Consider the following 27,610-nt stretch of genomic DNA (forward strand, 5'->3'; position numbering starts at 1 on the left):
AAACATTTGGTCTCATGTTCTAGAATTCATTTCTTCATTTTGTGCTCTCTAAAGTAACCTTTTAAACCATTAAAGTTCTGCGGGAAGAAACGGAAGTTGGTGAGAAGCCAGCTCAAGGAGAAATTTCTGTTTGTATTCCAAGTCCTAGACTTATAGGGTGATGAGCTTGTCATGTCCAAATCTGTGAGGTTCATTCATTCATTAGTGCTTTCCTACAATATGTGAGGAATTAGTGTTAGGTGCAAGGGATAGAGTTCATTTGGTTCATTTTCATAATTGCCTTCTCAAATATTAAATAGAAATTGGAGGGTAAAATTGTAGAAATCATCGTAATTGGGACAGAGATAAACTATACATTTCTCAAATCCTGTTTTATTTTCTTCTTCCTGGTCACATAGGAAGACTCCATTTCCTAGCTTCCTTTGCAATTAAGATGGACCATGTGATTGGCATGGAGTGTGAACAGAAGTAATTATGCCATTTCCAGCCTGGCTGTAAGACCCTATATGCCCTTTACAGGGGTCTCAAGGTTAAAGCAAGGGCATCTCTACTAGTCATTTTGCTTGTGGTTTGGATTGTCAAACAGTCCCTCCACCTTTCCCTCCTACAGCTTTATATGGTTTAGAAAACTGACAGCCTTGGACTTAGTCTTGAATTCGCAGCTTTTTGACTTTTAAAAGTCATGGATTCCCTTTAAATAATAGCTTCATCTTGTTTTACTTCAGCTTCTTTAAAATGAAGAAAGGTGTGTGTGTGTGTGTGTGTGTGTATTTTAATCTGAAACAGAATTCAACTTCTCTATCCAGAGAGAAAGATTCAGAATTAATAACCCTGTTAATGGAGGTTCAGGCCCAGTCAAAGATGGTGGAGAAGGCTCATATCAGTGGTTGTGTTTTGTTATTGTTTATTTCCAGTATTGAGATTTTATGTTTATGAATGCTTGAAGCATTCATTCTATTTCTGCCTTCTAACACGTGCAGCTCAATGGGAAGAAAAAGAAAGCAGAAACCGGTAAGAAGGTAAACCTAAGGCTTTTAAAGTTCTAGACTCTTCATCTGTAAAATGACAACAGCAAACCCAACTTCATTGGGTTGCTGGAAAGATTAAAGGAGATAAGAGATAAGATGGTCTCAGGGAGCACCTGGGTGGCTCAATCGGTTAAATGTCCAACTTCGGCTCAGGTCATGATCTTCCAGTTTGTGAGTTTGAGCCCTGTGTTAGGCTCTGTGCTGACAGGTCAGAGCCTGGAGCCTGCTTCAGATTCTGTCTCCCTTTCTCTCTGACCCTCCCCCAATCATGCTCTGTCTCGCTCTGTCTCAAAAATAAATAAACATTAAAAAAATTAAAAAAAAAAAAGATGGTCTCAGAATACAGGCACCTGGGTGGCTCAGTTGCTTGAGCATCCAACTTTGGCTCATATCATGATCTTGTGGTTCACAAGTTTTGAGCCCCGCATCAGGCTCTGTGCTGACAGCTCAGAGCCTGGAGTCTGCTAAGGATTCTGTGTCTCCCTCTATCTCTCTCTGCCACCCCCCCCCCCCATTCGTACACTGTCTCTCTCTCTCTCTCAAAAATAAAGAAACATTAGAAATTTAAAAAGAAAAAGATAGTCTCAGAATACTACTTAGCACATACTAAGAGCTGAAAAAAATATGTTATTTAAATTATTGTTGAGAAACACCAGAGTGCAGTGGTTAAGAACCTGGACGTTGCAGTCAGACTGCCTGCATTTGAATCCCTGCTGAGCCATTTACTTGTTACATCATCCTGTATAATTCACTCAATCTCACATTGCACGTTGTCCCCATCTGCAAAATGACAATAATGATATTATCTGCTTCACAAAGTTGTTATGAGGATTGAGTTAATACATTTAAAGTGCTTAGAATGGTACTTAGCATAGTTAAGCACCCCAAAATGTTAGCTATTAGGGTTATATTTTTAAGTTCCTGTGGCCTAATTACATCTCTTTCTCAAATGAGACAGCATAGCACCAAATAGCCATCATGACTTCATAGAGGCTAAGTGACACTGGCCCTTTTGAGCACTCTGTTAGAAAATGGGAAAATCTTTGTCCTGGTTTTGTATATGCAGGTTACTCTTGACATGTTTTATAACTGTCTGTCCAGTTGGTATAAACAGTAGGTCCATAATTAATCATGTATTAAAATTCTATACCTGCTTCTTGATACATATACATATGAAATTTTATTTTGTGAATATGCCACATGTTCTAGTATTCAAAAATGTTCAATCATTTCTAAAAGCCATCTACTAATTATCTGAAAAAAAAAACTACGTTCTCATAAAAGTGGAAGAAAATACCAATTGTTAGCCTTCACAGATTTAATGTATCATGAAATGCTTCGAGTTTTTCTTCCTATATAAATTCTTTATATATATATATATATATATATATATATATATATACACACACACATATATATGTATACATATACATGTATATGTATGTATACATATGTATATATGTATACATATACATACGTGTGTGTGTGTGTGTGTGTGTGTGTATATATATATATATATATATAATGTATTTATTTATTTGAGAGAGAGAGAGTGCCAGTGGGGGAGAGGGGCAGAGGGGGAGAGAGAGAGAGAGAGAGAGGGAGAGAGAGAATCCCAAGCAGGCTCCATGCTGTCAGCACAGAGCCCAACACGGGGCTCCACTTCACATCCCTGGGATCGTGACCTGTGCCGAAGTCAAGAATTGGATGCTCAACCAACTGAGCCACCCAGGCGCGCCCTGAGTTTTTATTTTTCAACCTATGCCATGACTTTTCTTAGTTAGTGGTTCAGTGTTAGCTATTGGCTTCATATAAAAACATTTCATAAGTAAGTACCAGAGATTGAATGACAGTCTTAATTAATAAGTCATTAAATGCATGGGAACATGGAAAAGATGACGGGTGACCACCAGTGCTGTATATGGAAATGTCATCTAACTCCTATGCCATTTATAACAGATTCAGACATAAAAGGAAAGTAAACTATAATAGCTTTTGAATCTTTTGAAAAGACGATAGGAATCAATTCCATAGGTCTTCACAATCTGTTCTAATCACACACAGCATCGTATGCTCAAGCTAACCTGCTATACATTTCATTAAAGACTATCTATTTGTGGGAGATTAAAACCAGGGACTGAGAAAAGCACCTCCTGAATTTAACAGGAGCTAAGTCCAAAAGGACACAAGAACGAGGAAGCCAGTGGAGGAATTCACAGAAGCCAATTACTCATGACATCTTATTGTTGTTCTTACCCATCACACCCAAGAGGATGGTAGGCCAACATAGGTTGTTATAATACAATGAGTTATGTGACCCTGGGAAACTCCATGAAATTGTTGCTTTCACACAAGACTAAACCTGAACTTGAGTTCTGGCTCCATGGTTTCCTGGCCGTGTGGCTTTGGGCTCACTGCTTCACCTTCATGGTGTCACATTTGCCTCATCTGTAAAATGGGGATAACAATAGTCCCTGCCTCTGTGAGTAAGTGTGAAAATTATAAAGCATGTTTCGATGGACCTAACACCTAGTAAATGCAAAATAAATGTATCTATTATCATCATTGTGTTTAATTTTTATCAGGCAAGTCACTTCAGCTATCTGTGCCTCAGTTAGCCTCATAAGTCCAAAGGAGATTGACAATTTATATTCATTTGAGGGCACAGGGCTGCATTAGATGACCTCCCAAGGTCATGTCCTGTGATTAGTAGGTGAACATATATGTGTATATATATGTCTTCAGGGCATAGGATTAAAGCTGATCTCATAATGATTCAGGATATGGGAAGATCCAGCCTGAGATGGAGTCACTTTGACACCTCTCTTTTCCTTACACCTCATGTTCAATGTATTATTCATTAAACAAATACATAACAAATATATATTGAATACTGGTTATGCGGTAGGCACTATTTTAGGAACTGCGCATAAAATGACGAAAAGAAGAGTCAGACAAAACAAAAACTCAAAGTTCTGGCCCTGTTAGAGGTCATTTTCTATTGCCCAAAATGGACAATAAATAAACAAGTAAACGAATACCCTGGCACCACATCCTGTGAAAAGCATCTTCAAAATATGTCTCAAATCTGACCATGTTTACTGTCTCTCCTCCTACTATGACACAAGCCACCATCATTTCTGGCCTTGCTTACTGAACCAGCCAGCCTCCTAACTGTTGCCCCGTGTTCATGCCTGGCTCCCTGATGTCTGTTTTCCACCCAGCAACATACGTGGATAGCACCCCGTCTCACTCCCTTACTCAAAACCTGTGAATCGCTGTCATCACGCTTGTAACAAAAGCCAAAGTATTTCCATATAGATCTAGCCCCTGGCCTCCTCTTCAGTATCTTCCTGCCACTCATCCCCTCGTCTCCAACTCCAAGCCCACTTGTTCTTCCCTGAACAAGACAAATACACTGCTGCCTCAGGGCATTTGCGCTTTCTGCCCTTCCGCCTGGGGTGCACTTTCCATACCTTTCTCCTTCACCTCACTTGGGTCTCAGATCTTCAGGGAAGTCTTCCCAACTACTGTGTTACAAATAAGCTCTCCAGCCCATTCTCATGTAGCCCTTTATCCTGCTCTATTTGTCTTCATAGTACAATCCCATGGCATTCTATGGTTATTGGTTTGCTTGTCTGTTGCTGTCTCCCTGCAGGGGAATGTAAGCTCTGAGCCCGGTCAGGACCGGGGTGCACTGCTGAAGCGCCTGTCCCTCGCATTGTGCCTGGTCCCCTGTGGTCCACGAGCACAGGTGCGGAGTGCAGGTTCCAGAGCGGGATGGCCTGGGCTTGAAGGTCTTCTCCCCACCTGCCAGTTGTGAGGCCTTAAGCAAGTCCCTCATCCTCTCCACATCGGTCCAGTGGGGATAAGAAGAGGCCCACAGGCATCAGGTTGTACTTATGAGGATTAGGTTGGTTAATATCTGCACAGTGCTGACAACAGTGCATAATGCATAATAGGTCTATACAAATACTTGCTTTATGAAAAATTCTGTAGGGGTACCTGGGTGGTTCAGTCGCTTAAGCGTCTGACTCTTGGTTTGGGCTCACATCATGATCTCACAGTTTGTGAGTTCGAGCCCCACATTGGGTTCCATGCTGACAGTGCAGAGCCGTCTTGGGATTCTCTCTTTTCCTCTCTCTCTGCCCTTGCCCCTCTTGTTCTCTCTTTCTCTCAAAAATAAATGAACATAAAAAAATTTTTAAAGTCTGTAAAATGAATGATGTCAGAGGGCTCATCTGACCAAAAACATCTTACATAGCTTGGCTTCATGTCTTAAATTACTGGTGAATTAATGGATTTATTTATTGTGCTACTCAATGAATACTTATCACATACTGCCTTTTTGTTTGTCTAGCTTTTTCCCTGTGTCTTCCACTCGTGCTTCCCTCCTCACCTTGGATCCACACACACAACATATATGCTTAAGGAGTATTCCCAAAAGCCTAGCACGCAGGGATGGAAGGTCCCTTAGAAATCATCAAGTTACTGAGCCCTGATCTGATTGGTGGGTCCCTCCACATCTCTGCCTAAGTGGCTATCTGCTTTTGCGCTTCCAGTTACAGGGTACTCACCTCTTTTATTTTTTAACTGACATTTTATTTTTCTGCAATTCATTGAGTACTGTTCCAAGCTGAGCACTGCAATAAGTGTTTGATATACATCATCTTCTCTAATCATGGCAACAACTTCAAGGTACGGCTATGGACATTACCCCCATTTTTCAGAGCTCAGTAATGGAGCTGGAATGTAAACCCGGGCTGACGGTCTGACTGCTGTGTATCCCATAGTGCCCCCCCGCCCCAATTTCTTCCTTAAGATGATCCCTTTAGTACTTGAAGACTTTTTTATTTTCTTTTAATCTTCCCTATCTGTGTAAGGGTGTTTATTCTGACATGTCTGTTTACTCCGTCACTAGGAGTCTTTGAAGCTGCAGATGAATTTTATTCCTTTTTGCATCTCCACCATCTAGCAGAGTCTGGCAGGTAATAAGCATTCAGTAAACGTCTGACGAACTGACCTCTATTAAAACGTGAAAAGTGCTGGGAGGGGTGTCTGGGTAGAGCGCAGCCTCATCGACTTCTCCTCCCCTTTCTCCCATCACCGTCGCTCATGCTTCGTCAATGCCACACTGCTCAGAAGTTTTCCAGGATGTGGATTTTTAAAACTAAAGATTACAAATAGTAGTTACAGAAACTGATGTTCTATTTGGCTCTGTTCTGATCTGTGACGGGAGTTCAGAGCAGCAGTGGGTGGGTGGCCAGACCAGGGGCATCTCTTATTTATAAGTTAGGTGGGGTGTAAAGTAAGCACACGCAGTGTATACACAGACACACGTATATACTTTTATATACAGAGAGAAACAAAGCAAAATATTTTTCACATTTCTACAGCTCTAACCACAATATGTTGTTTTAGTTTACTGGAGTGAGTGATTATCCACTCCACAGAAAATTACTATTTTGGTTTTTGCTAAAGGGTGGTTTGTTCTACAGTAGAGAAGTACAAAAAGACTAAGTTTCCAAAAAGAGTATTTCTGTCCTATAACAGAGCTCCGGGGTGTGGAAGAAAGAGTGCTGGCTTGGGAGGTCGGGATTCCTGCCTTTACACCCCTCTCTGCCCTGGACAAGCTGTTGCACTGGGGGCAAGTCCTCTCTCTGAATTCCAGACTTGCCTGGAATGATTGCTCATCTATAAAAGAAATAGTAAACAAGAAATCCTTACCTTCTACTTGCTGCTCTGCAATCTGACCTACAGTAACCCTGGGAAACTGAGAATGCAGGTTTGGGGTCAGATGGAGCCAAGTTAAGACTCAGCTTTGCTGCTTCTGGCTGGTGACTCAGCCTCTGGGAGCCCACGTTTCCTCGTCTATGAAATGGGGTTAATAATGGTACCTACTTTCTAGGGTCGCCATCAAGATTAATAAAGAGGTACATGTGAACCCTTCGATTTAGTGTTTGTCACATGACGTGTCCTTGACAAGGGTTAGCTGTAAGAAGAGTAGCAATAATAATAATTATCAACATAGTACAACGTCAAAAATTTGTCAAAATAACAAAATAATGATAAAATAACAATGATTATCAAAACCACCATGTGCCAGAAGAGATGGAAGGCCAAAGCAGAGGACACGGTCTATGACCTTGAGGAGACAAATGTATAGAACATGAAAACAATAAAAGCCAATGAGAATTGAGTGCCAGGGAGGGGCGGAGAGAGGTGATGTCAGGATTCAGAGGGGGTGAGAGCCCCTCAGACTAATGTGGCCAACACAGGCTTCCCAGACATAGTCAGGAGAGGGCTGGGCCTTATTACATCTGGGTGGCAGGAAGGAAGATGGTGAGATTCCCAGGAGAGGATGTAATGGGCTTTCAGAGGTCAGTACACAGACTGCTTTGACAGAGCAGAGGGTTTTTAATAAAATATAAGTGGGGCAAAGGCCTGTCTAGTTTCTTGCTCAGAGAATACAAATCAAAACCATTGTTGTCTTCCTACACAAAATTCTAAATCTGAAATTTATTTCAGTGAATGGCTGGCTTTGTACTGGGGCCTGTGTTGCTGTGGCTTGACCATCAACATGTCTGCACCTTCCTGGGGCATGTATGCAACTTCCAGACACAGCCTGGGGCTGGACTGGGGACAAGGGGATGGTAGATATGTTCACAGGGGCCAATTCCAGCTGTCCAGCTGGGCAGGGCCTCCAGGTAGTCAGAGAACTTGGCTGGAGAGTAGTAGAAGTTGAAACCTCCTTGTTATGTTTCTTTCATGGGCTTGTTCTGTTATCTATGATTTGGCTCCCCTATGGAGGCCACCGAGGTGTCCACATGTCTAGAATTATTCTATTGAACATGTCATGAGTCTGTCTGGGTGCTGAGTCTTAGGGTTTGTTGAGATTCGGTAACAGAAAAAATTATTAACACACACACACACACACACACACACACACACACACACACACATACAGATTAGCTAACTTAGCATCTATTTTCCCTACCCACCCTCAGGAAATAAGGCCAACAACACTAGTTCTAAAGACCCACTGAAGAAAATTATGGTGAAGGGAGGAGATTGTGGGGAGGGAAGGTGGGAGTGGTCATCCAAGAGTGGGGAGAAGGGTGGAGATAGGTTCTCAGATTGGAGGATGACTGCAGGATGCCATGTCCTTGCACCATGGGGACCACTGTTGAGAGGTTATCTCGGGCTGTTTTGCAGACCAGCATCGAGGAGATGGATGGTGGAGCCCAGTCCTCAGCAGACAAAGCATGAAGGGGCAGAGGCAAACCTGGTGACCACTACAACATGATGAATCACCTCCTATCCAATTTCCTGGCCTCACTAATTCCAGAATTCTTGAATTACCCAATGAAGAGGAAGAGAGAGTTCAACCCACCCTCCCCACCATACAGATTACTCAGGTCCCAACATATCTCCTGCCAGCCAAGAGAAAGTTGGGAGCTTGCAGCAAATTACATTTGATTTCAGGAAGTGAGGTACTGTGATATATCTTGCACCCTAGATTTGTGGACTAAATTCTTTGCCCACTAAATTTCTGCTCTTAAGTTAATTCTAAGCAGTTGGATAAAGGAGTAAATTGATTTGCTTCTATCCCCACTGTTTTTCCATGTGAAAAGGCCAGGCTAACCCAGAAATCTTTGTGGCTATCCTTTCAAGAAGGCAGCCAAGTCTCCTAGCTCTCTCACCATATCTAAAGACTGGTCGTTGAGTAGCCTGCCCCCTGAGAGCAGAGACTGCCCAGGAACCAGGCCAGGTGACAAGCAAGTATGGTATTTCTACTTAGCAGGCCCACATAGTTCAAGACCAAGGGGTCACATTTACAACTGCAAAACTTACAAAGCAAATTTCCAAGAACAATTCTGTGACCCTTGAATTCCTGAGCCAGATCACGGGGTCAGAGTGTGGAAGAGAGAATCTGTGGAAAAGATTCCTTGGGCAGGTGCCATGCAAGTCCTCTCTGTCCCCGAGGAGGGTGGGCAGTTCTACCTCCTTCACCCCAAGTCTAACACCACCCTTGCTACAGTCAATTTTATAACATTTTCATCACCCCAAAGAGAAACCCATCCCCGTTAGCAGTCACTCCCCATTTCCCCACAAGGGAAAATATGAACATATTTTCATGGTTCATTCATGCTATGTCATGTATCCGGGCTTCATTCCTTTTTCTTGCTCAATAATATTCCATTATATGAATGTATCACATTTTGTTTATCCACTTACCAGATGATGGACATTTGGACTGTTTCCACTTCTGGCTATTATGAATAATGCTGCTATGAACATTGGTATGCAAGCTTTTGTTTGGACACATGTTTTCATTTCTCTCGGGTATACACTTAGGTCTATGTTTTAACCTTTTGAGGAACCATCGGACTGGTCACTGAATCACTTTTAAAGAAATGGGGGGAGGGGGCGCTTGGGTGGCTCAGTCGGTTGTGCATCCAGCTCTTGGTTTTGGCTCAGATCATGGTCTCTCGGTTTGTTGGTTTAAGCCCCTCATCAGGCTCTGAGCTGACAACACAGAACCTGCTTGGGATTCTCTCTCCCTCTCTCTCTCTGCCCCTCCCCACTACCTCTCTCTCTTAAAATAAATAAATATTTTTTTTTAATGCTAAAAAAAAGAAATGGTGAGAGACAAATATGAAATTGTGTTTTGATTATGTCACACGTTATGCTTGTTCAACATGTGAATTACAGATAAACTCAGCCCCCATTCCCCCAACCCCCACCCCCCGCTTCTGCCAGTCCATGAGGCCCTGGAAGTCAGGCATAGAGGGAGAGAGAGAGACAGAGAGAGAGAGAGCAAGAGAACAAGAGAGCATGGGCAAACAGGAGCTTAAAGACAAGGTGTAGATGGGGCGCCTGGGTGGCTTGGTCGGTTAAGCGGCCAACTTTGGCTCGGGTCATGATCTCACAGTCCGTGGGTTCGAGCCCCACGTTGGGCTCTGTGCTGACAGCTCAGAGCCTGGAGCCTGTTTCAGATTCTGTGTCACCCTCTCTCTCTGCCCCTCCCCTGTTCATGCTCTGTCTCTCTCTGTCTCAAAAATAAATAAACGTTAAAAAAAAATAAAAAAAAATAACTTAAAAAAAAAAAAGACAAGGCATAGAGAGGCCAGATGAGACCTCAGGTGTGGTAAGAATTGGATAAGAAGTGGCTTGGACCCAGAGGTCTATGAGGAAATTGAGCTAACAAGTGTGTGCTTGGAACTGACTTACTCAATATTCAACCCATATGTGGCTACTATGTGCCAGGTGAGGTTGTGATTATACACATATTGTTTTACCTAATCTTCACAGACATGTGAGGTGGCTATCATCCTATTTTACAAACGAGGAAACTCAGGCTCAGGTAACTAACTGAGTTGGCCAGGGTCATACAACTCTGACCGGCAATCTGGGATCAGGAACCTTGTCTGCCTGACTCTGAGGCCAATGCTCTTAACCACCACATGCCTCTCAGTTGGACTGGACTCCTGGGCTTAACTTGCCAGCTTCTGATTTTGCCTGCTTCCAAAAATCCTTCTATGTAGTGAGGTGTGCTGGTAAAATGGTTCTAAAAAAAAAAAAAAAAAAAAAAAAAAAAAAGCTAAGATATGTAGTGTGTGCCAATTTCCATGGTGTAAATATTCCTACCACAGCAGATTTCAAGATAACATCACTTTATCAATTAGTTTATAAAATTCCTATTTAACAATCGGCCTTCAAGAGCCAGGATTAGCAACTTCAGCACTTCTCTGCTTCTATGCCTTGGAGTTGTATGGATCTTTGCTCTTAGTCTTTAGGATCTGATCACCAAAGTTCCAGAACATGTATCCTGAGTGTTCTGGTAAACTGAAGGGTTTAACCTGTAATACTAACTCAACAAACCATTTTGGGGGAAGACATGTTTGTAAAACTAGATGCTTCATGGCTCACAGAAATAGAAGCAAAGTCATATTAAAGAAATGCACTAAATTTGTATGCATTTTCTCTTTTACCTCTAAGTAATAGTTAACATACTTTTAGGCTTATTCCAGAAATGTCAGTTATAAGCCTGTGACCATATGATAGGAGTTAAAGTTGACAGAAGCCAGACCTTCTTCAACACAGTATTTCTTAAACTGGGGTCTGCATATTCTACCAGAATTTAAAATATATAGTACTTGTTTTCCATGGTAATTTTAAAAAACTTATCAGTTATAAAGATAAAATTTCTCTTGGTGCATGATTCATAGCCATTTGGCAAAAAAGCTTTAGTTTCTTATGGGAACTGAATTCTTTGTGGTAGGGGGTTACCTTTTTTTTTTTTTTTTTCATTTGGAATTATGTACATTCCTTATGGATAAAAAATCCTGTTCCATCCCTTGGAATCTGATCACCTTTGAAAAAATCACCCTTCCATATTGTTTCCAGATTTTTTACAGATTCCTTCCAGCTTTACTCAGCTTCTTTTGTTTTCACACAAACAGGCAACCTGTGACAACCCTCAACTCTCACCGTGCGACAGATCAGGGAGAGCAGGGTATATTGGCAATCTGTAATCTTCCAGCCCATTTCACGTGGTTCACCAGAGCACGATCTGCAGGAATGGTATTTCCTAGCTGTTAATGACCAGCTTCATTATCACGCCGCCCTGAGCTAACATTTTGCCTTTGGCTTATAATGGGAATCATTAGATTCTAGAAAATTCTCTTTCTGTCCTGTTTCTAAATTTGATTTCCCCAGAATCAGAGAGAATACAAATTCTCCTGAGCTTTGCATGTAACAAGTGAAGGTGTGGATGAAAAGAGAACTTGCATCATCTCCGTGCTGCGGTGCCCGCACACAGCCCTGACCCAACTGAAGAAGCCAAGCTCCAGATGGACACTGCAGATCGAGATCATTCGCATAGCATGCTTAGAGTTTTCCACAGGAAATTAACTAAATAACACTAACATTCTTTCCCTCCTCTCGTTTCCACTCTTCACTTCCCCCTGTAATGAAACAGCTTAAGCTCAGCACTTTAGCTCTCTCGCGGGGGCAAAAGTTTGACAATTCCATTCTCTTGTGACCCTCCGATCAAAAGAAGAAGTGTCTTTTCTCCTTCACTTGCTTATTCTAAAAAGCATTTCTCATCAAGGCCATTGTATCTCACTAAAGATGCAACTTTCCGAAACACTATGTCCAGAAATGGTAGTTTAGAGATGCATCCTTTAAAAATGGCAAAAGTGGCACTTTAAGGAGAATCCAATCACACTGTAAGTGGATCCATTCCTATATTCAACAAAATAATTGTGGCACAAATAGCAGGTTGCCAGTGTTGTAGACATAAAACCATCCAATGAATCAAAATGAGAGCCAAATCTTCCCCAAGTGGTCATTCTCTTGTTTAATTTGTGTGTTCCTTCTTCATAAGGAACCCAATAATGGAAGGTTTGAATGGAAATGTTTAGTAGCAACTTAAAAATATTGATGGAGTCCTTTGTAGGTGCATAGCAATTACTCTCCACTTTAGAGACTTGATTCAATCAGCTTCAACACACTCATGGCCTACAATGCACAAAGCTTTGTGACAGGTGATGGGGCATAGACAGGTGGTCCCTGCCTTCAGAGAGTTTATAATTCAGAGTGGAAGAGAAGCAAGTCTAGAAATAACCAGAATCCAGGCAGTTACTCATGCCAGTGTATTTTCCTAAATTCTCCTTAGCAAGGCACTGTGCTAAGCTGATGGAGGCACAGTGATGAGCCCAAGAGAACTGGTACCTCCCATAATAAAGACAAATGCAATGTTAAAATTCCTTCCTTCCTTCAACAAATATTTATTGAACATCTATTGTGTGTCAGCTGCTATTCTTAAAGCTGTTGATATAGCAGTGAACTCTTAATAATAATCATGGAGATTATGTGCTATTGGAGAGATAAAAATCAAATATATAGTTTCAGATAGGGGTAAGTGCTGTAAAGAATATAGAAAGGGATACTTAGACTAAAAGTGATGATGGTGGGGGGGGGGTGGCTACTTTAGGATGGTCAGGGAAGTCCACTCTGGGAAGACCTTTGAGCAGAGACCTGATGGTGAGAGAGAATCGAATTGGCTTTTCCTGGGTCAGGAGCCTACTGGCCTTTGGACTGGAACTACACCACTGGGTCTCCTGGGGCTTTAGCTTGCTGCCTCACCCTTCAGATCCCAGGACCAGTCACCTGCCATAATCACATGAGCCTTTTTGCTTTATTTTGGAACTGATTGGATGGAGCCCACCCACAGTAGGGAAGGCAATCTGCTTTATTCAGTCTGTTGATTTAAATGTTAAACTCATCCAAAAACACCTTCTCAGAAACATGTAGAGCAATGTTTGACCAAATATCTGAACACCCAGTCAAGCTGCCACATAAAATTCACCAACACACTGACAGTGGGGTGTACCCTGCCTCTTTTTCTAGCCCCACCTCTCAATTACTCTTCCACATTCTCTGGACCTCACTCTGGATCTCCAGTTGCATTCCAATCATGTCCAGCTCTCCCTGCATTGGTCCAGTGGGGTCCCCCCATCTCTGCCTGTCCAGCTCCTGCCCAATCATTGAGGCCAACACCACCTCCTCAGGGCCACGTGTCCTGCCATCCTCTGTGTGATGATATCTCACCCCTCCTTTGTTTATGTCTCTCTTTGGCATTTAACATACTTCCCTCATGTCATTGTATTTATATAATCTATAATTGAAGTGAGATGCTTAGCAAGAACAATTTTTCCCCCTCACTCTTCTGAGAGATGTTTTATGAATTCACCTGGGAACCACTGGAAGGTGGTTTACAGGAATGAATTGCCTTCGCAAATGGTTTGCTGTCTCTTGCTTCCTTGTCTGGAAAGTGATAGTACCTACCTCCCAAGATTAAATGTGATGATGCATCGAAAGCACCTAGCACAGGATGCAATGAAGAGAAAGCCCTCCATAAGCAAGAGTTATTGCCAAGGGCAGGGAGAGAGCCTCCCTTAGAGAGGTAGATACACAGCTCCCTTGAGTCCAGAGGAGAGTTTCTCACGAAAGGGCGAGTAGATAGCTGCAATTGACTGGAAATGGTGTGAACTGGGAAATCAATCCTTTGTTTAAGGTTGAAAAAGAACTGGTCTGACCCCTCTGCATTTCCCAGGAAAGGGCAAGCGGTTCTGGATATGAAAGAGAATGATGTTTAAATAGTCCTCATAAAACCCTCCTGGGTGGTTGGCCCATGGAGGTGGGGAAGAGGGTGGAAAGGGCTGTGTGAGGGGCAGAAAGAGCTGAGGACTTGGGAAGGTGGAGGCTTCCTTGATCCTGCACAGTGTGTAGGAGGCAGAGGGTGTGGCCTGGCATCACTTGGAGGACCCTGGTAGCCTTCTGTCCTGGGAGCTGAGCTGGGTCATAGAGGCAAAACTTTAGAGTAAGCCACCTATTCCTATCAGGGCCCTGGCAGTTTCTGCCTCAACTTTATTTATTTACATTTTTTCACTTCACTTATTTCAAATTAAATGTATTATTAAAGTATAACACATGCAGAGAGAAGGCAAAAATCTAATTGCAGTAGCTCGACAAATTTTTATAAAGTGAACCCAACCATGTAGCTACCACCTAGGTCAAGATATAGAACGTTGCCAGCCACCCAGAACCCTCCCACTCATGGCCTGTCATTAGCCTCTGCCCCATCCTGAAAAGTCCTCATTAGCCTGAATTGGACAACAAAGATTAGCTTTATCTGTTCTTCATCTAAATGGAATCATACAGTACATGCTCCTTTGTGTCTGGCTTCTTTTGCGCGAGTTATTTTCATGAGATCCATTCCTTTATTGTGTAGAAGATTCACACATTCTCATTACTGACTAGAATTTCATTGTATGAATATGCTGTAATTTATTTGCCCATTCTACTGTTGATGCCCATCTAGGTTGTTTCTGGTTTGGGGCTATTGTGAACAACACTACTATAAACATTCTAGCACATCTCTTTTGTTTGCATTTTTGTTGAGTAAATACCAAGATATGAAATTACTGGGATGTGGGGAATGCATATATGAGGTTTTAACAGTAAACTGGTGTGCCAATTTACACTCCCACAAAGAATGAATGAGCGTTACAGCTTCACCACACCAGCATCTCAACATCATTGCCAATGTTTGGTGCTGAAACGTTTTTACCTCAGTCATTATATTGAGTGAATGGAAGGATGACCAGCTTTTCATAGCCCTGGAATGTGGCAGTGGAAGGCCATTGCCAGAATGGGTCTGATCCAATACCCCTGAGCTCTCCCAAGTGAGGTGTGCTTCCCCAAAAGAGCACAAACCAAGAGGTAAGGGGATACAAGAGAACTTTCATTTGTATCCATTGAAAAAAACAGCTTGGTTAAGATCAAATTCATATACTATACAATTCACCAACTTAATGTATACAATTCAATGGCTTTAGTATATTTACAAATATACGCAATCATTATCATAGCCATTTTAGAACAATTCATCATCTCAAAAAGAAACCCCAAACCCCCTAGGTACTATCCTCCTATTACCTGGTATGCCTACTAGTCTTAAGCAATCACTAATCTACCTTCTGTCTCCATAGATTTTCCTATTTTGAACTTGCATATAAAGGGAATCATATCTCGTGTGGTCTTTCGTTACTGGCTTTTTTCACTTAGCATAACGTTTTCAAGTTTCATTCATGTAATAGCATGCACCTGTAGCTCATTCCTTTTTATGGCTGAATACTACTCCATTGTATGGACTATATGGATTTTTAATTGTTTTAAAATGTTAGTGTTTTCCGTGTTTTATAATATAACATAGTATACTAGTATAAAATTTAATATATTAATATAAAAGGACTATGGTTTATAAATAAGCAAATGTATACATACAAACATACATACCCTGGGGAGACAACCTCAATAAGGCTTTACTGATAGAAGTTCACCAACAACAGAGTTTGAAGATTTCTGCATAGAACCAATGTTCTCTTTCCCTTGGGGTTAAAAGTAGAATTGACTTCCCTTTTGAGCTGTCTAAGCTCCAGACTTTGTTTCAGATAATCATGGTGGAAAAAGGAACCAAAAAGAGTGATTATTCCTGATAATGTGGTAAATGGGTGCTCCAGCTAGTTTAAATTCAATTTAGAAAAATAAGAGTTGACCGTATTTATGCTTCAAATGTTCAAGAGCTGTTCAATTGAAAATCATATCATTCTCCCTGTAGTGACCTCTAATAGTAGAAACCTTGCTTCTCTAAATTGTTTGTCTTCTCAAAGAGTCTAGCACCAACATCCTGTCTAGCTCCTCTGTCCAAGCATCCTTTCTGCTGCCTCTCCTCTGAGCATCAAGATGCTTGGAGAGAGCCTAACCTCCTCCAGGAAGGGTCTCAGTGAGCGCCCTTTCAGTTGCAAATAACAGAACCTCACTCTCTCTGGCACAGTGGTTCTCCGTGGAGGTATGATTTTGCCTCCACTCCCAATCTACCCCCACTGGGGACAGTTGGCACTGTCTGGAGACATCTCCAATTATTACAACGGGAGAGTGCTACCAGCATCTGGTGGGTAGATCCCAGGGATGCTGCTAAACATCCTATAGTACACATGCCAGTCCCCAGCAACAAAGAATTATCCTGCCCTAAATACCAATAGTGCCCGTCTTTCTCCCTCTGTCCTCTGTCTCGGTATCTCTCTCTCTCTCTCTATCCCTTCACGTGGTACTCCATCTTTGTATCTAAGAGTAAGTTTTATTCTCCCCTGTTTATAGACTGGTTGTCTATTTGGCCAAGCAGCGGCAGCAGATGACCACCCACAGCTTCCGAATTCACGTGGCCTTAGTTCAAGTCATCAGCAAAGATGATGAGCATCCCTGAACCACAATCCCAAAAGAGATGGACCATAATTCACCGAGTTTGGATAGCTGTCCACCTCTGAGCTCATCTGTTATAGCCGAGTGGCAGGATCACTGTGCCACATCATTGCCAGGTCCTATTCCTGTGGATCAGAAGGCAGCAATTCTCAGAGAAATGAGCATCCGGGTTGAAAGCATTCTGGCTAACCATATCACAACACCTATCGTGCTTCCTGGAAAATTATCTCTACCCTCTTTTGTCTCCTCCACTACACCATATAGCAGACTGACTGGCACGTTGTGAGCACTCAGCAAGGCTCCTTAAATGAGGGAGCATTTACTCATTTGCTTTCATTCCTAAGTGATGACAAAAGCCCCTGTTTACAAACCTGTCAATGAAATACTACAAAACAAAATACAGTATGTAAACGACAACAGTGAGGGTCAGGCGTCATAACCTTGGAAAGTGTGTACCCTCATTGAAAAGGGAAGCTTGGGAAAGTTTCCTTCTAAGGTAATCACTGTCCGTCACGGGCAGTACGGCTGTTACATATGAAAATACTGGTGTCGGATCTCATCGTGGAAGACGATTTAAAACCTCACTTGGCATTTCCTTCCCCATTTAAAAACCAGAACATCTTTACATAAAAAAGAAAAGAAAAGCAGCAACAACAACACATGACATCTGATCCTGAGGCCTCAGAGACAGCCTCTGTGTTAGGGCTGCCCACCCACAATCTCCTTGGCTCAGGCTTTACTGTCTAAAACCTGCTATGCAAAAGTCCTCCATTGTGAGATCAGAGCCAACCTAGAAGTTTCAAGTGAAAACAGTTTTAAATCACTGTTATGGTTAAATTGTGTCCCTGCTCCCTCCCCTCCCCCTCCCCCCCCAGCCAAATTTGTATGTTAAAGCCCTAACCCTGAGGACCTCAGAATGTGAGTGTATGTGGAGATGGGGCCTTTAAAGAGAGGGAATTAAGTTAAAATGAGGCTGTTAGGGTGGGCTCTAATCCCATCTGACTTATTAGAGGATATTAGGACACAAACAAGCATGTGCAGAGGGAAGACCATGTGAGGTCACAGCAAGATGGTAGCCATTGCAAGCCAAGGAGAGGGACCTCATAAGACACCTTGACCTTGGACTTTCTGACTCCAGAACTGTGAGTAAATAAATTTCTGTTGTTTAAGCCACCCAGTTCGTGGTGTTTTGTTATGGCAGTCCTAGCAAACTAATAAAATCATTTTCTCTCATGGCTTTTCATCTTTCCAAGTATAATTTTATTATTTGTTTATTATTGCATGTAAATTGCTTCACTGAACCAGCACAGGAAAAGCACAGATAATTTACCTCCATAACAAGTTTCTCAGAGATCCCCAGAAAGAAAATGTGAGAAAACTAAGGATTAGGGCCCACCCTAATCCAGGATGACCTCATTTTAACTTGATTATATCTGCAAAGACCCTACATCCAAATAAGATCCCCTTCACAGGTACTGGTGGTTAAGACTTAAGTATATCTTTTTTGGGAGACACAATTCTACCTGATACAAAGGGTTACACTTGAAGGGAGTTGGATAGTGATTGCAAGAAGCAGGAAGAAGCTTCTGGAATGCTGGTGATGTTCTTGTTTCTGATCTGGGTGCTGGTTACACTGTGGTTTCAGTTTATGAAAATTCGCCCAGCTATTTCTGATATGTATGTGCGCTCTTCCCTATAGATGTTATGCTTCGATAAAAAAAATTTTAAGTCAACTTCGTTTAGAATTTATACTTGTTTATTCCTTTGATTTGTTTCTCTAAAACATTAGGAAAAAGCAAATCTATCAGTGTCTCAAAATAAGGTGAAAAGAAGACTATAATTGAATATATCACGATGGGCTTTGTTTCTCCCTTTTATCTGTGATAAAGAAACTATATAATGAGTAAAAGTCACAATGTATTCAATATTTTAAGCTGAATTGATATTTTATTCATCACAGAAGCATCTATCTATATTTGAAAAGTATTTGTACATCAACGTCTCAGGCATTATATATTTGTTTACAGATCATGCTTGCCGGCCATATGGATTCAGGCACCGTGCGTTATTAGCTCCATGACCACCCTGTGGTCACAGGTTGGGAATCACCTGATTAAGCCTCTTCAGGGAATAATGTGCAGTGGTGAAGAGCATGGAATTTGGAGTCAGACTGGCTGGGTTGGAATCCCAGACTGTCACTTTCTTGGTATATGAAATTGGCGTGTGCCTCAGTTTTCCCACCTGTAAAAAGGAGTGATAGTAGCAGTTTTTAACTCATAGAATTATTTCACTAAGATAAGACATGTGAAACACAGAAATTGTAAGTTTCTATTACATAGTAAGTGGGCCAGATTGTAAGCATTAGCTGCCGCAGCCGACACCACCACCACCACCACCATCATCATCATCATCATCAGGATTTGCAAGTCTGTGATTATTGCCAGGGTGAGGCTCCAAGGCAGGTAGCTGCCCTGCCCTTGACTGGAGTAGATATTAGAGATACAGGTTATTTGGGGAAGCAGGTTCTCACCTGTTGGCCACCGTAAATTATGCTGTTCTGAACATGACGAATATGAGCATACAAAGATCTGTTCCAGTCCCTGCTTTTATGTATATGCTCAGAAATGCAATTGCTAATCAAATGGTAATTCTGTTTAATTTTCTGAGGAATTGCATACAATTTTCCACAACCACTGCACCATTTTATATGCCTGCCAGCAATGTATAGGGGTTCCATTTTCTCCACATCCTTGTCAACCCTTGTTGTTTTCTGTTTATTTGCTAATAGCGGCAATGATTAATTCTGAGTATTAATTTAGCTGGGCCTTGGTGCCCAGAGAGTTGGTCAAACATTATTTTGGGTGTTTCTGTGAGAATGTGTCTGGATGAGATTCACAATTAAGTCATTGGGTTTTGACTGAAGCAGAGTTCCCTTCATAACGTGACTGGGCGCATCCAATCAGTTGAAGGCTTAAGCAGAACAAAGAGACTTACCCTTCTGAGTTGTAGAATTGCCTAGCCGCTGGCTTTCAGACTAGAATTGGAATATTGACTCTTCCTGGTTCCCCAGCCTTCTGGTCTACCCTGGAGATTTTTGTACTTGCCAGCCTCAATAACCATCTGACTCAACTACTTATAATAAATAAATATATGATAAATATAATAATTTATATATATTAATAGATATTAAATATATAATTTCCTGTTGATCCTCTTTCTGAACGCTGATTGAAACAATAGTTATCCTAATACGTGTGAAGGTCTCATTAGTATTTGAATAAGTATTACAAATATGCATATAACTTGTGCACATTGTATGTAAAACTTTTATTGAGACTTCTTCTGAGCCAGGTACTACCCTAAGCTCTTTTCATGTCTTAACTCATTTGATGTGCACAACAGCTCCCTGAAGCAGGCGTTATTATCTCAAATTTATAGATGAAAAAGCAGGTACGTAGAGGTTAAGTAACACTTGACAAAGGTCATGCAACTGGTATGGGGTGATTTGTGTGTGTGTGTGTGTGTGTGTGTGTGTGTGTGTGTGTCTTATTGTTTTTTTTTTAAATATAATTTATTGTCAAGTTATCTAACATACAATGTATACAGTGTGCTCTTGGCTTCAGAGTATATTCCCATGATTCATTGCTTACATATAACACCCAGTGCTCATCCCAACAAGTGCTGTCCTCCATGCCCATGACTCATTTTCCCCTCTGCCCCACCATCAACCCTCAGTTTGTTCTCTGTATTCAAGAGTCTGTTATGGTTTGCCTCCCTCTCTGTTTGAAACTATTTTTTCCCCTTCTCTTCCCCCATGGTCTTCTGTTAAGTTTCTCAAATTCCACATATGAGTGAAAACATATGATGCATATGATATCTGTCTTTCTCTGACTTATTTCACTTAGCATAATACCCTCGAGTTTCATCCACATTGCTGCAAATGGCAAGATTTCATTCTTTCTCACTGCCAAGTAGTATTCCATTATATATAGAAACCACATCTTCTCTATCCATTCATCAGTTGATGGGCATTTGGGCTTTTTCCATAATCTGGCTGTTGTTGATAGCACTGCTATAAGCATTGGGGTATATGTGCCCCTATGAATCAGCACTCCTGTATCCTTTGGATAAATTCCTAGTAGTGCTATTGCTGGGTTGTAGGATAGTTCTATTTTTATTTTTTTGAGGAACCTCCACACTATTTTCCAGAGTGGCTGTACCAGGTTGCATTCCCACCAACAGCTCAAGAGGGCTCCCATTTTTCCACATCCTTGCCAAACTTGTTTCTTGTGTTTTTGTTTTTAGCCATTTTGACAGGTGTGAGGTGATATGTCATTGTGGTTTTGATTCTATTTCCCTGATATGAGCAATGTTAAGCATCTTTCCATGTGTCTGTTGGCTATCTGAATGTCTTCTTTGGAAAAGTGTCTATTCATGTCTTCTGCCCATTTCGTCACTGGATTATTTGATTTTTGGGTGTTGAGTTTGATAAGTTCTTTATAGATTTGGGATACTAACCCTTTATCCAATATGTCATTTGCAAATATCTTCTCCCATTCTGTCGGTTGTCTTTTAGTTTCATTAATTGTTTCTTTATCTTGATGAGGTCCCAATAGTTCAATTTTGCTTTAATTTCCCTTGCCTTTGGAGACGTGTTGAGCAAGAAGTTGCTGTGGCTGAGGTCAAAGAGGAAATTGCCTGTTTTCTCCTCTAGGGTTTTGATGGTTTCCTGTCTCATATTTAGGTCTTTCATCCATTTTGAGTTTATTTTTCTAGGTGTAAGAAAGTCGTCCAGTTTCATTCTTCTATATGTTGCTATCCAGTTTTCCCAGCACCATTTGCTAAAGAGACTTTTTTCCATTAGATACTCTTTCCTGCTTTGTCAAAGATTAGTTGGCCCTACATTTGTGGGTGATTTGAACTCAGCAGTCTGGCTCCAGAATCCTTGCTCTTGCCAAATGATGCTTGGACACCTTCTGTTCTGGTAGCTTCACTTAATTCTAATCATCTTGGTGACTTATGCAATGGATTTCCCTTTCTATCACCTCCCCTATTCCTAAAAGCACTTCTGTACTTCTATTCCCTAAAATCAGTCAAGGCCAAGTGCAGCAATATTCCCTACTGTGGTATGTGGCGTGGAGGGAAGAACAATGGTTTCTGGTCATACAGAATCCTGCAAATATGCCCTTGAGAAAAAAAAATCAGGAACTGCTAAATCCTTTACGCTAGAAGAGGAAAAATTAAATCGTTTAAAAAATGAAAATTATTCCCGTAATGTATTTCAGCCAAATAATTAAAGTGTACTCATACATTAATTACACTTCAAGGCTCTCCTTGCCCTGCTTTGCGGGGCTCTCTTTTTTTCCCCAGGGTTAAGTGAGGACAAGGTTTTTGAGGTAGAACTAAATTCCATTTCAAGAAAAGTCTCACAAGGCTGGTTAGGCAAAGATTCCCATCCAAAAGAATTGCCTAGCCAAGCAATTAAGTCACCTTCAGAAGTTACTAACTTCCAGTTGACCTTTGTGGAAGCCAGAGCCACAGTTATAACACACAGGTTTGATTTTTTTTTTTTTTTTAAATCAAACTCCCCCTCCAGAAAAAAAAAATGTATCCAGCACTTAAACTTGGAAACAGTACTAAGCTAGGTCCCTCTTTTTAGAATTGCTGCAAATGTTTTCATATCCTGTTGACCTTACGGTGTCCCATCTTTCAAAACTGAAGCCTGGATAATTTCCTCAAAGCTGTTTGCTTTGTCCTTGATTAGCTTCCCAGGATAATTGTCTTCACCTTCTATAATATGTTTTGGAAACATGGACTTCCCTAGGTCGTCAAGCATTGGCTACTGCTAGAAGGAGGCTTACTTAGCAGGACATGTCACACCTCCAACAGTTCCAAAGATTTCTAAAGCAGAGAGGAATCTCAAAGACCATCAGATCATTCTCCTTACCTTTACAGATGAGGAAATGGAAGCTCAGAGTTTTTGTGGGAAGACACCAAAGGATTTTAAATGGGATGGGCCAACAGGGCTCCCCTGCTGAGATCACTTATTAAGTCTATGGGTGATATAAAGCAAAGAATCAGACTGCTACATGTTGGAACAATGGGCCCAAACCAGCATGATGAAATCCAACAAACAGTAATAATAAAGCACTGCTTCTAGTCACAGAACCAGCAAAGTTCCCCAACATGGGACAGATGAGGTTTGGCTGACCCCAATCTCTGGATGAGCTTGCAGAGACAAAGGTCAGCCAGATGTTAAAAATCTGAATTAAATTCTGATAATGGAATAATCACAGTGTGTTAGTATATGGATAAAGGCTAGAAGGACACGTAAAAAAGCTCATGGTGGTTATTTTTCAGCAGTGGAACTAGGAGGAAGAGAGGACTATATTTTTCACTTTATATACACTGTATTATCTGACTTATTTTATAATGAGCATTGTATTAATTTTTGGAATAAGCAAATCTTAAAGGCTTAAAAAAATAGTGATTAACAAAAACTGAGGCTAAAGGAGAGTTTCCAGAGGAAGAACAGGAATGTCCTAGATAGATTGTATGGGATGTCCATTGTCTAGCCTTGGACATCACAGGGATATAATAAATTAAAAGTACTATATTCAGGGTGCACTAGGGTGGTTCCATTGGTTGAAACTCTGACTTTGGTTCAGGTTATGATCTCACCGTTGGTGAATTCGAGCCCCACGTCGGGCTTCTTGCTGACAGGGTGGAGTTTGCTTGGGATTCTCTCTCTCCTTTCTCTCTGCCCCTCACTGATTCGTGCTTTTCCTCTCTCTCAAGATAAATAAACTTAAAAACTTTTTTAAAGTACTATATTCAGAAGGAGAGCAATCAAAATAGTGGAGGGGGCTGGAAATCTTAGGTCACAAAGGAGATTACTGAACAAATTTAACTACAAACGTCGGAAACAATGGGGAGTTATTGTGTATTTCATTCTGCAGAGACAGTATAGCAAAATCCATTCGTCCATTCATTCATTCAATACCATAAACAAGTGTATCTTCCTTAAAAAAGCATTTGAGAAAGTATTTCCCCTGGCAAAGAAACAGACTACTTTAAGAAGGATAAGTTGCTTATTCTGGAACATATTCATAGAGCAGTTGGCTGATCAATTCTCAGAGACAGACACCTGCATTTTTAAGGAAGATGGACTAGGACATTTCTAATGATTCTTACCAGTTTATATTTGTATCATTTTCCTGCTCAAAAATACTGTGAAGGCTCCACATTGCCAGCCCTGCAAAGGAAGGTCAAATTATTCACCATGACATTCAAGGCCCTTCAGAATGTTGCTCTGACAGCCTTTCCCAGTGTGTTTCCTACTCTTCCCATTAGGTACCCACTTCCTAGTATCCCTGGCCCATTGGTCAGGCACCTTCTGGCCTCCTTGCCTTTCTTTTGTTCATACTGTTCTTTTGTAGAATGCCCTTTTGGCTTTTCTTAACCTAGTGAAATACAACTCATTTTTCAATTTGAATCATTGACTACTACCTTGCTTTAGGCGTTCCCTCTCTTCCATACATCACTTTTCAAAGCTGACATTTCCTAGAAGGAGTTCACAGTCACACCAGTAGTCTACAGGTGGGGTCCAAACTTCCTGGTTGATCAGTGCCTACATTTGTTAGAGGTTAAAAATATAAAACACTATGCTGATGTCACTATAACACCTCTAATACGGTGTGACAGTTAGTTTTTGGTGCTCATATATCTACCACTACACATGGGCTCCTTGAAGTCAGGACTGTGTACGGTCAAATCCAGATACTCTGGGCTTCAAAAAAAGGCCTGTCACCTCCATAGTCACCTGGAAATCTGAGCTGAATGAATTAATGGACTTTAAGTATCTCTCATTCTAGGGGTGCCTGGGTGGCTCAGTTGGTTGGGCTTTTGACTTCAGCTGAGGTCATGATCTCATGGTCTGTGGGTTCAAGCCCAGCTTTGGGCTCTGTGCTGACAGCCTGGAGCTCAGAGCCTGAAGCCTTCTACGGATTCTGTGTCTCCCTCTCAATCTGTCCCTCTGTCTCTCTCTGTCTCTCAAAAATGAATAAACATTTAAAAATTTTAACTATCTCTCATTCTATTCCTTACCAGCTAATTAAAATTTCCAACTTCAGGAAGTAGTTATCTCCCTCGTGCTTAGAGACTTTCGTTGAAATTGGTATAATGTACGAATGTGGTATTTCTTACTACTTTAGAGGTCTTCAGGAACATTCTGAGAATACACCTAGTTGATGCAAAGAGGAGGGGTACCTGTGACTGCCATTCTCAGAGGCGGCAGTATAAGGTCCAATGAATAAGAGTCTACTTTAGAGCACAGTCCAAAGTAAGAGTCCAACAGATCTGGCTTTGAGTTCTATCTATGCCAAGTATTAGCCATGTGGCCTTGAGTAAGTTACCACTGTAGCTAAGCCTCAGTGTCCTCACAAAAAGAGAATAAAAATGGTACCTTCCTGGGGGTAACTGGGTGGCTTAATCAGTTAAGCATCTGACTTTGGCTCAGGTCATGATCCCCTGGTTTGGGAGTTTGAGCCCTGCATCGGGCTCTGTGCTGACAGCTCAGAGCCTGGAGCCTGCTTCTGATTCTGTGTCGCCTTCTCTCTCTGCCATTCCCCTGCTTGTGCTCTGTCTCTCAAACATAAATCAACGTTAAAAAAAAAAATTAAAAACGGTACCTTCCTCATGGGGTTGTCGGAAGGAAAATTTTGTAAGATCCTGCATAGAAAGCACTAAGCCCAATGCCTGCCACACAGTAAGCACTCCATAAAAATAGATATTATTATTCCTGAGTGTTGGCAGCTGTAAAAACAACCCTGGATTCATGAGCAACTACTACCTGTTCTCACTTCTCCTGACTGCTCACAGCACTACATGCACATATTTATAGTGCCTGGTTCCTAAAAGGCATTATAAGATGTTGAATCCACTCAAACACGTGTTTTAATATTCGGAGCATCGGCTTCCAAAAAGAATGTGCTTTTACATTTGTTATGTTGAACATTGCAGTTTTTGCCTTAAATCCATCACCAAACTGACTTGACCCATTTGTATTAAGCCCTTTATATGAGCAGAACATTGTGGCTTGTGCTTACTCAAATCCAAATGAAGGCCTAAATCTGAAGAAAGAAAATCACCTTTTTAAAGACCCAAACTCCATGAAGAGAGAAAGTAGGCCAAACACCTACTGGACAACCGGTTGGAAAGGATCCACCATTTCTTTCAACTTTTGTTACTTGCTACTGGCACTAAAATAAATCCGTTTGCGCCAACGCCTGTTATTTTCCCACTTTCAAAGAAGGTCAGCATTCAGACAATGCAGAAGGTTCTGGGTAGGACCTCATAATGGTGATCACTTCTTATGGAAAGGTTAAGTCCTGGTTCTCTATCTTTCTGGCTGTGTGATTTTGCCATACGTCAACCTTTCTGAAGCTCAGTTCTTGTTTTCCAATCTCTGAAGTGGGGATGATAATGTAACTTTGCCAGCCCCTTAACAGTGACCCAGTTCTCTTTCCAAGCTACACAATGGGAATAATTATACCTACCTCAGAGTTTGTTATAAGGACTAAATGAAAAATGTATATGTATATATAAATACATATTAATTATACTATATACATGTAGTATATAGTATACTATATAGTATACTATATAGTATACTAGTATATATATTATATATACTACATGTATATAGTATACTATATACTACATGTATATACTATAAATACATACTAATTATTAGTATATACATGTAATATATACATACTGGTGTATATTATATTAATTATTTTATTTATACGTGCACATGCATGTATACTCTTCCTCATTGCTTATGGGGTTATTGTAAGGACAGAAGGAATTATGGAGTGTGACATGTCATGAAAGCATGCTGTGACCTACAAAATATTAGACAAGTCTGAAGTGTAATAATTAATGATATAGATGGTATAATGGGAGGGATTTTTATGAGGCAGTTCACTTGTTGAGGTGGTGAACCAGGAGACCTATGCGGGCAATTGATCGCACTTATTTGCTGTACTCATTGGCCATCCCTACTTTGCAGAACTTTCCTTTAAATCTTACTTTGTTCTTGTTTCATAAATACTCGGATTGTATAAAATTATCAGATGCAGGTCAGCAAAGACAAAAAAGAACTAGAAAAGTCACCCAGAATCCTGTCAACCAGATACAATTTTAGTGTAACCCTTCCAGACTTATTTCCATGCAGGCATGTATTTGCATTCATTTTATATTTATTTTATTTTATCTATTTATTATTAGTTTTAAGAGAGACAGAGAGGGGCGCCTGGGTGGTGCAGTCGGTTAAGCGTCTGACTTCAGCCAGGTCACGATCTCGCGGTCCGTGAGTTCGAGCCCCGCGTCGGGCTCTGGGCTGATGGCTCAGAGCCTGGAGCCTGCTTCCGGTTCTGTGTCTCCCTCTCTCTCTGCCCCTCCCCGTTCATGCTCTGTCTCAAAAATAAACGTTAAAAAAAATTAAAAAAAAAATGGGGTGCCTGGGTGGCTCAGCCGTTTGAGCGTCCAACTTCGGCTCAGGTCATGATCTCGCGGTCCGTGAGTTCGAGCCCCGCGTCGGGCGCTGGGCTGATGGCTCAGAGCCTGGAGCCTGTTTCCGATTCTGTGTCTCCCTCTCTCTCTGCCCCTCCCCCGTTCATGCTCTGTCTCTCTCTGTCCCAAAAATAAATAAATAAACGTTGAAAAAAAAATTAAAGAGAGACAGT

At 41.3% G+C, this 27,610-nt stretch overlaps 1 long non-coding RNA gene across 1 annotated transcript in view; it reads left to right on the forward strand.

The window, feature by feature from the left end:
* Window positions 1-17,565: 17,565 nt before the first annotated feature.
* Window positions 17,566-27,610, forward strand: part of LOC109501989 — a 78,426-nt gene continuing 68,381 nt past the window's right edge. Inside the window, exon 1 of the long non-coding RNA XR_006601069.1 lies at window positions 17,566-18,001. This is a non-coding gene — a long non-coding RNA (uncharacterized LOC109501989). The remainder of the gene's footprint in view (window positions 18,002-27,610) is intronic.

This window comes from Felis catus, chromosome B4 (genome assembly GCF_018350175.1).
Source record: "Felis catus isolate Fca126 chromosome B4, F.catus_Fca126_mat1.0, whole genome shotgun sequence".
Classification (NCBI taxonomy): Eukaryota; Metazoa; Chordata; class Mammalia; order Carnivora; family Felidae; genus Felis; species Felis catus.